We start from the raw sequence: 10,259 nt of genomic DNA, 5'->3' as shown, positions 1-10,259 counted from the left end.
TTGTTTAAACAGCATGCATCCCACTTGCAACGGGAGTGTGTTGAGTCAGGTGGTGACCCCTTACGGAGGTCAGGTCTCTCCTGCTGTCCTTGCAAACATAGGCGTAGGAACCGGGGGGGATGGAGGGGACGTGTGTGCCCCCCCCCCCCCCCCCCCCCCCCCAATATTGGAGACAGGTGCATTTGTCCCAACCACAAATTACACAGCAGAGGAGAAAAATACTTGATTTTAAAATCTTTAACTCGCGCGCTTTTATTTTGAAGGCACAACATGCGCTCCCCCCTTCCTCTGAACGGCTCTGAGTGTTTGGGAGGTGGGAGACAGCGGCAGGAGTCAGGAACTCTTGAATGAGGTAAAACAGTCTGTCGGGATCCTTGCCATGAACAGAGCCGGACTGAGGCATAGGCGACATGTGTGGCTACCACCACCAGGGGGCCCCCAAGCTCACATACATTTGTAATGAAACTTTATGCTAGTGCACTCGTAACAATTATCTGTGCATTGGTAACAATTATCTGTGCATTGGTAACATTTATCTGTGCACTGGTAAATATGCATTGGTAACATTTATGTGTGCACTGGTAATATTTGTGTATGCACTGAAAACATTTATCTGTGCACTGGTAACATTTATCTGTGCACTGGTAACATTTATCTGTGCACTGGTATCATTTATCTGTGCACTGGTATAATTTATCTGTGCACTGGTAACATTTATCTGTTCACTGGTAACATTTGTGCATTGGTAAGTATGCACTGGTAACATTTATCTGTGCATTGGTATCATTTATCTGTGCACTGGTAACATTTATCTGTGCACTGGTAACATTTATCTGTGCACTGGTAACATTTATCTGTGCACTGGTAACATTTATCTGTGCATTGGTAACATTTATCTGTGCATTGGTAACATTTATCTGTGCATTGGTATCATTTATCTGTGCACTGGTAACATTTATCTGTGCACTGGTAACATTTATCTGTGCACTGGTAACATTTATCTGTGCATTGGTAACATTTATCTGTGCACTGGTAACATTTTTGTCCCCTTAGAATTATAAGGTTCTATCTACATTCTGACCAGTTTTGAGATATTGAGCTTTAATGTTTTTGCACTCTGTATAGCAAAAATTACACATGGAATAAGTCTTGTTCACACATGATTATGAAACACACCCTATATGTATTTTAAATCAGTAATATCAAAATCCTATTAAATGTGCCTAGATCTTTTTAAATTTTACAAGCTGCAATCTACCTGAAAAAAGCATTCTTTAAAATTCTGAATAAACATTTATATTCTGAGTCCATGTCCACTGAGTACAAAAATCCAAATAAAAACTCATCCCACTTAAAAGGTAGATTTTTTAAACTTGGATCTTTAAATAAAATCATTCTGCTATAAAAATGTCACTGACAATGAACTGTTTTCTTTCAGTTGTATTTATTCAGGAAAAATGTAACAATTTCTTTGCCGTCTCTTTTCTGGTGTTTTTTTCTTTTTACTTGCTCTTCTGGTGTTTGATGACAGAAATGAAAATAGACAGAGCTCATTAGCATGGTACCACTGCTAGGTCATAGAATATATTAAAATCTGAAGTCATTCTTCAATCAATAATATTTTATACGTGAGGTAACTTATATTATGACCTTTGACTATTGTCAATATTACCAATTACATTGTTTTGTTTTTTTTATGTTAGCACTGACCACAGACAAACAATACAAAACTAGTGTTAGCTTGCTAGCTTCATAGCTAACAGTGCAAAGAAACAGCTCAATGCAATCTAAAAAAAAAGAAATCAAAAGTTAAGAATTTTCCTGCCATTAGTACTTCTGTCTGTTGTCAACTCATTATTGAAATCCTCAAGCATTAGATGTCTTGTAATGAAACATTTTCTCTAGCATCTCCTCTGCTCCTTTGCTTGACATTGGGCACCAACATTACAAAAAAGAAGCAGCCTGATTGGCTCTCTTGTGAACATTTCAAGTGCCTATTGGTTCACAGATAGAACCTTATAGTACCAAGTTAAAGCTTGATTTTGAAGATAGAACCCTTATTATTTTGTGAATAAAACGCCCAAAAATATATATATTTGAAAAAAATCTCTTACGTATTGTTGATAAGTGGTCAGCAAATAAGTATATGACAATAACTCAGTTTCGTCAAAAATGTCAGGACCTTATAATTCTAAGGGGACGATTTATCTCTGCACTGGTATCATTTATCTGTGCATTGGTATCATTTATCTGTGCACTGGTATCATTTATCTGTGCACTGGTATAATTTATCTGTGCACTGGTAACATTTATCTGTTCACTGGTAACATTTGTGCATTGGTAAGTATGCACTGGTAACATTTATCTGTGCATTGGTATCATTTATCTGTGCACTGGTAACATTTATCTGTGCACTGGTAACATTTATCTGTGCAGTGGTAACATTTATCTGTGCATTGGTAACATTTATCTGTGCACTGGTAACATTTATCTGTGCATTGGTATCATTTATCTGTGCACTGGTAACATTTATCTGTGCACTGGTAACATTTATCTGTGCATTGGTAACATTTATCTGTGCACTGGTAACATTTTTGTCCCCTTAGAATTATAAGGTTCTATCTACATTCTGACCAGTTTTGAGATATTGAGCTTTAAAGTTTTTGCACTCTGTATAGCAAAAATTACACATGGAATAAGTCTTGTTCACACATGATTATGAAACACACCCTATATGTATTCTAAATCAGTAATATCAAAATCCTATTAAATGTGCCTAGATCTTTTTAAATTTTACAAGCTGCAATCTACCTGAAAAAAGCATTCTTTAAAATTCTGAATAAACATTTATACTCTGAGTCCATGTCCACTGAGTACAAAAATCCAAATAAAAACTCATCCCACTTAAAAGGTAGATTTTTTAAACTTGGATCTTTAAATAAAATCATTCTGCTATAAAAATGTCACTGACAATGAACTGTTTTCTTTCAGTTGTATTTATTCAGGAAAAATGTAACAATTTCTTTGCCGTCTCTTTTCTGGTGTTTTTTTCTTTTTACTTGCTCTTCTGGTGTTTGATGACAGAAATGAAAATAGACAGAGCTCATTAGCATGGTACCACTGCTAGGTCATAGAATATATTAAAATCTGAAGTCATTCTTCAATCAATAATATTTTATACGTGAGGTAACTTATATTATGACCTTTGACTATTGTCAATATTACCAATTACATTGTTTTGTTTTTTTTATGTTAGCACTGACCACAGACAAACAATACAAAACTAGTGTTAGCTTGCTAGCTTCATAGCTAACAGTGCAAAGAAACAGCTCAATGCAATCTAAAAAAAAAAGAAATCAAAAGTTAAGAATTTTCCTGCCATTAGTACTTCTGTCTGTTGTCAACTCATTTTTGAAATCCTTAAGCTTTAGATGTCTTGTAATGAAACATTTTCTCTAGCATCTCCTCTGCTCCTTTGCTTGACATTGGGCACCAACATTACAAAAAAGAAGCAGCCTGATTGGCTCTCTTGTGAACATTTCAAGTGCCTATTGGTTCACAGATAGAACCTTATAGTACCAAGTTAAAGCTTGATTTTGCAGATAGAACCCTTATTATTTTGTGAATAAAACGCCCAAAAATATATATATTTGAAAAAAATCTCTTACGTATTGTTGATAAGTGGTCAGCAAATAAGTATATGACAATAACTCAGTTTCGTCAAAAATGTCAGGACCTTATAATTCTAAGGGGACGATTTATCTCTGCACTGGTATCATTTATCTGTGCATTGGTAACATTTATCTGTGCACTGGTATCATTTATCTGTGCACTGGTAACATTTATCTATGCACTGGTAACATTTATCTGTGCACTGGTAACATTTATCTGTGCATTGGTAACATTTATCTGTGCACTGGTAACATTTTTGTCCCCTTAGAATTATAAGGTTCTATCTACATTCTGACCAGTTTTGAGATATTGAGCTTTAATGTTTTTGCACTCTGTATAGCAAAAATTACACATGGAATAAGTCTTGTTCACACATGATTATGAAACACACCCTATATGTATTTTAAATCAGTAATATCAAAATCCTATTAAATGTGCCTAGATCTTTTTAAATTTTACAAGCTGCAATCTACCTGAAAAAGCATTCTTTAAAATTCTGAATAAACATTTATATTCTGAGTCCATGTCCACTGAGTACAAAAATCCAAATAAAAACTCATCCCACTTAAAAGGTAGATTTTTTAAACTTGGATCTTTAAATAAAATCATTCTGCTATAAAAATGTCACTGACAATGAACTGTTTTCTTTCAGTTGTATTTATTCAGGAAAAATGTAACAATTTCTTTGCCGTCTCTTTTCTGGTGTTTTTTTCTTTTTACTTGCTCTTCTGGTGTTTGATGACAGAAATGAAAATAGACAGAGCTCATTAGCATGGTACCACTGCTAGGTCATAGAATATATTAAAATCTGAAGTCATTCTTCAATCAATAATATTTTATACGTGAGGTAACTTATATTATGACCTTTGACTATTGTCAATATTACCAATTACATTGTTTTGTTTTTTTTATGTTAGCACTGACCACAGACAAACAATACAAAACTAGTGTTAGCTTGCTAGCTTCATAGCTAACAGTGCAAAGAAACAGCTCAGTGCAATCTAAAAAAAAAGAAATCAAAAGTTAAGAATTTTCCTGCCATTAGTACTTCTGTCTGTTGTCAACTCATTTTTGAAATCCTCAAGCTTTAGATGTCTTGTAATGAAACATTTTCTCTAGCATCTCCTCTGCTCCTTTGCTTGACATTGGGCACCAACATTACAAAAAAGAAGCAGCCTGATTGGCTCTCTTGTGAACATTTCAAGTGCCTATTGGTTCACAGATAGTACCTTATAGTACCAAGTTAAAGCTTGATTTTGCAGATAGAACCCTTATTATTTTGTGAATAAAACGCCCAAAAATATATATATTTGAAAAAAATCTCTTACGTATTGTTGATAAGTGGTCAGCAAATAAGTATATGACAATAACTCAGTTTCGTCAAAAATGTCAGGACCTTATAATTCTAAGGGGACGATTTATCTCTGCACTGGTAACATTTATCTGTGCATTGGTAACATTTATCTGTGCACTGGTATCATTTATCTGTGCACTGGTAACATTTATCTATGCACTGGTAACATTTATCTGTGCACTGGTAACATTTATCTGTGCATTGGTAACATTTATCTGTGCACTGGTAACATTTTTGTCCCCTTAGAATTATAAGGTTCTATCTACATTCTGACCAGTTTTGAGATATTGAGCTTTAATGTTTTTGCACTCTGTATAGCAAAAATTACACATGGAATAAGTCTTGTTCACACATGATTATGAAACACACCCTATATGTATTTTAAATCAGTAATATCAAAATCCTATTAAATGTGCCTAGATCTTTTTAAATTTTACAAGCTGCAATCTACCTGAAAAAGCATTCTTTAAAATTCTGAATAAACATTTATATTCTGAGTCCATGTCCACTGAGTACAAAAATCCAAATAAAAACTCATCCCACTTAAAAGGTAGATTTTTTAAACTTGGATCTTTAATTAAAATCATTCTGCTATAAAAATGTCACTGACAATGAACTGTTTTCTTTCAGTTGTATTTATTCAGGAAAAATGTAACAATTTCTTTGCCGTCTCTTTTCTGGTGTTTTTTTCTTTTTACTTACTCTTCTGGTGTTTGATGACAGAAATGAAAATAGACAGAGCTCATTAGCATGGTACCACTGCTAGGTCATAGAATATATTAAAATCTGAAGTCATTCTTCAATCAATAATATTTTATACGTGAGGTAACTTATATTATGACCTTTGACTATTGTCAATATTACCAATTACATTGTTTTGTTTTTTTATGTTAGCACTGACCACAGACAAACAATACAAAACTAGTGTTAGCTTGCTAGCTTCATAGCTAACAGTGCAAAGAAACAGCTCAGTGCAATCTAAAAAAAAAAAAAATCAAAAGTTAAGAATTTTCCTGCCATTAGTACTTCTGTCTGTTGTCAACTCATTTTTGAAATCCTCAAGCTTTAGATGTCTTGTAATGAAACATTTTCTCTAGCATCTCCTCTGCTCCTTTGCTTGACATTGGGCACCAACATTACAAAAAAGAAGCAGCCTGATTGGCTCTCTTGTGAACATTTCAAGTGCCTATTGGTTCACAGATAGAACCTTATAGTACCAAGTTAAAGCTTGATTTTGCAGATAGAACCCTTATTATTTTGTGAATAAAACGCCCAAAAATATATATATTTGAAAAAAATCTCTTACGTATTGTTGATAAGTGGTCAGCAAATAAGTATATGACAATAACTCAGTTTCGTCAAAAATGTCAGGACCTTATAATTCTAAGGGGACGATTTATCTCTGCACTGGTATCATTTATCTGTGCATTGGTATCATTTATCTGTGCACTGGTATCATTTATCTGTGCACTGGTATAATTTATCTGTGCACTGGTAACATTTATCTGTTCACTGGTAACATTTGTGCATTGGTAAGTATGCACTGGTAACATTTATCTGTGCATTGGTATCATTTATCTGTGCACTGGTAACATTTATCTGTGCACTGGTAACATTTATCTGTGCACTGGTAACATTTATCTGTGCACTGGTAACATTTATCTGTGCATTGGTAACATTTATCTGTGCACTGGTAACATTTATCTGTGCATTGGTATCATTTATCTGTGCACTGGTAACATTTATCTGTGCACTGGTAACATTTATCTGTGCACTGGTAACATTTATCTGTGCATTGGTAACATTTATCTGTGCACTGGTAACATTTTTGTCCCCTTAGAATTATAAGGTTCTATCTACATTCTGACCAGTTTTGAGATATTGAGCTTTAAAGTTTTTGCACTCTGTATAGCAAAAATTACACATGGAATAAGTCTTGTTCACACATGATTATGAAACACACCCTATATGTATTCTAAATCAGTAATATCAAAATCCTATTAAATGTGCCTAGATCTTTTTAAATTTTACAAGCTGCAATCTACCTGAAAAAAGCATTCTTTAAAATTCTGAATAAACATTTATATTCTGAGTCCATGTCCACTGAGTACAAAAATCCAAATAAAAACTCATCCCACTTAAAAGGTAGATTTTTTAAACTTGGATCTTTAATTAAAACTATTCTGCTACAAAAATGTCACTGACAATGAACTGTTTTCTTTCAGTTGTATTTATTCAGGAAAAATGTAACAATTTCTTTGCCGTCTCTTTTCTGGTGTTTTTTTCTTTTTACTTGCTCTTCTGGTGTTTGATGACAGAAATGAAAATAGACAGAGCTCATTAGCATGGTACCACTGCTAGGTCATAGAATATATTAAAATCTGAAGTCATTCTTCAATCAATAATATTTTATACGTGAGGTAACTTATATTATGACCTTTGACTATTGTCAATATTACCAATTACATTGTTTTGTTTTTTTTATGTTAGCACTGACCACAGACAAACAATACAAAACTAGTGTTAGCTTGCTAGCTTCATAGCTAACAGTGCAAAGAAACAGCTCAGTGCAATCTAAAAAAAAAAGAAATCAAAAGTTAAGAATTTTCCTGCCATTAGTACTTCTGTCTGTTGTCAACTCATTTTTGAAATCCTCAAGCTTTAGATGTCTTGTAATGAAACATTTTCTCTAGCATCTCCTCTGCTCCTTTGCTTGACATTGGGCACCAACATTACAAAAAAGAAGCAGCCTGATTGGCTCTCTTGTGAACATTTCAAGTGCCTATTGGTTCACAGATAGTACCTTATAGTACCAAGTTAAAGCTTGATTTTGCAGATAGAACCCTTATTATTTTGTGAATAAAACGCCCAAAAATATATATATTTGAAAAAAATCTCTTACGTATTGTTGATAAGTGGTCAGCAAATAAGTATATGACAATAACTCAGTTTCGTCAAAAATGTCAGGACCTTATAATTCTAAGGGGACGATTTATCTCTGCACTGGTATCATTTATCTGTGCATTGGTAACATTTATCTGTGCACTGGTATCATTTATCTGTGCACTGGTAACATTTATCTATGCACTGGTAACATTTATCTGTGCACTGGTAACATTTATCTGTGCATTGGTAACATTTATCTGTGCACTGGTAACATTTTTGTCCCCTTAGAATTATAAGGTTCTATCTACATTCTGACCAGTTTTGAGATATTGAGCTTTAATGTTTTTGCACTCTGTATAGCAAAAATTACACATGGAATAAGTCTTGTTCACACATGATTATGAAACACACCCTATATGTATTTTAAATCAGTAATATCAAAATCCTATTAAATGTGCCTAGATCTTTTTAAATTTTACAAGCTGCAATCTACCTGAAAAAGCATTCTTTAAAATTCTGAATAAACATTTATATTCTGAGTCCATGTCCACTGAGTACAAAAATCCAAATAAAAACTCATCCCACTTAAAAGGTAGATTTTTTAAACTTGGATCTTTAAATAAAATCATTCTGCTATAAAAATGTCACTGACAATGAACTGTTTTCTTTCAGTTGTATTTATTCAGGAAAAATGTAACAATTTCTTTGCCGTCTCTTTTCTGGTGTTTTTTTCTTTTTACTTGCTCTTCTGGTGTTTGATGACAGAAATGAAAATAGACAGAGCTCATTAGCATGGTACCACTGCTAGGTCATAGAATATATTAAAATCTGAAGTCATTCTTCAATCAATAATATTTTATACGTGAGGTAACTTATATTATGACCTTTGACTATTGTCAATATTACCAATTACATTGTTTTGTTTTTTTTTATGTTAGCACTGACCACAGACAAACAATACAAAACTAGTGTTAGCTTGCTAGCTTCATAGCTAACAGTGCAAAGAAACAGCTCAGTGCAATCTAAAAAAAAAAGAAATCAAAAGTTAAGAATTTTCCTGCCATTAGTACTTCTGTCTGTTGTCAACTCATTTTTGAAATCCTCAAGCTTTAGATGTCTTGTAATGAAACATTTTCTCTAGCATCTCCTCTGCTCCTTTGCTTGACATTGGGCACCAACATTACAAAAAAGAAGCAGCCTGATTGGCTCTCTTGTGAACATTTCAAGTGCCTATTGGTTCACAGATAGAACCTTATAGTACCAAGTTAAAGCTTGATTTTGCAGATAGAACCCTTATTATTTTGTGAATAAAACGCCCAAAAATATATATATTTGAAAAAAATCTCTTACGTATTGTTGATAAGTGGTCAGCAAATAAGTATATGACAATAACTCAGTTTCGTCAAAAATGTCAGGACCTTATAATTCTAAGGGGACGATTTATCTCTGCACTGGTATCATTTATCTGTGCATTGGTATCATTTATCTGTGCACTGGTATCATTTATCTGTGCACTGGTATAATTTATCTGTGCACTGGTAACATTTATCTGTTCATTGGTAACATTTGTGCATTGGTAAGTATGCACTGGTAACATTTATCTGTGCATTGGTATCATTTATCTGTGCACTGGTAACATTTATCTGTGCACTGGTAACATTTATCTGTGCATTGGTAACATTTATCTGTGCACTGGTAACATTTATCTGTGCACTGGTAACATTTATCTGTGCACTGGTAACATTTATCTGTGCACTGGTAACATTTATCTGTGCACTGGTATCATTTATCTGTGCACTGGTATAATTTATCTGTGCACTGGTAACATTTATCTGTTCATTGGTAACATTTGTGCATTGGTAAGTATGCACTGGTAACATTTATCTGTGCACTGGTAACATTTATCTGTGCACTGGTAACATTTATCTGTGCACTGGTAACATTTATCTGTGCATTGGTAACATTTATCTGTGCACTGGTAACATTTATCTGTGCACTGGTAACATTTATCTGTGCACTGGTAACATTTATCTGTGCACTGGTAACATTTATCTGTGCACTGGTAACATTTATCTGTGCATTGGTAACATTTATCTGTGCACTGGTAACATTTATCTGTGCATTGGTAACATTTATCTGTGCACTGGTAACATTTTTGTCCCCTTAGAATTATAAGGTTCTATCTACATTCTGACCAGTTTTGAGATATTGAGCTTTAAAGTTTTGCACTCTGTATAGCAAAAATTACACATGGAATAAGTCTTGTTCACACATGATTATGAAACACACCCTATATGTATTCTAAATCAGTAATATCAAAATCCTATTAAATGTGCCTAGATCTTTT

The sequence above is a fragment of the Archocentrus centrarchus genome, chromosome 21 (genome assembly GCF_007364275.1).
Source record: "Archocentrus centrarchus isolate MPI-CPG fArcCen1 chromosome 21, fArcCen1, whole genome shotgun sequence".
Taxonomy (NCBI): domain Eukaryota; kingdom Metazoa; phylum Chordata; class Actinopteri; order Cichliformes; family Cichlidae; genus Archocentrus; species Archocentrus centrarchus.
The sequence above is the reverse complement of the archived record's forward strand: the minus strand, read 5'-3'. Positions refer to the sequence as shown.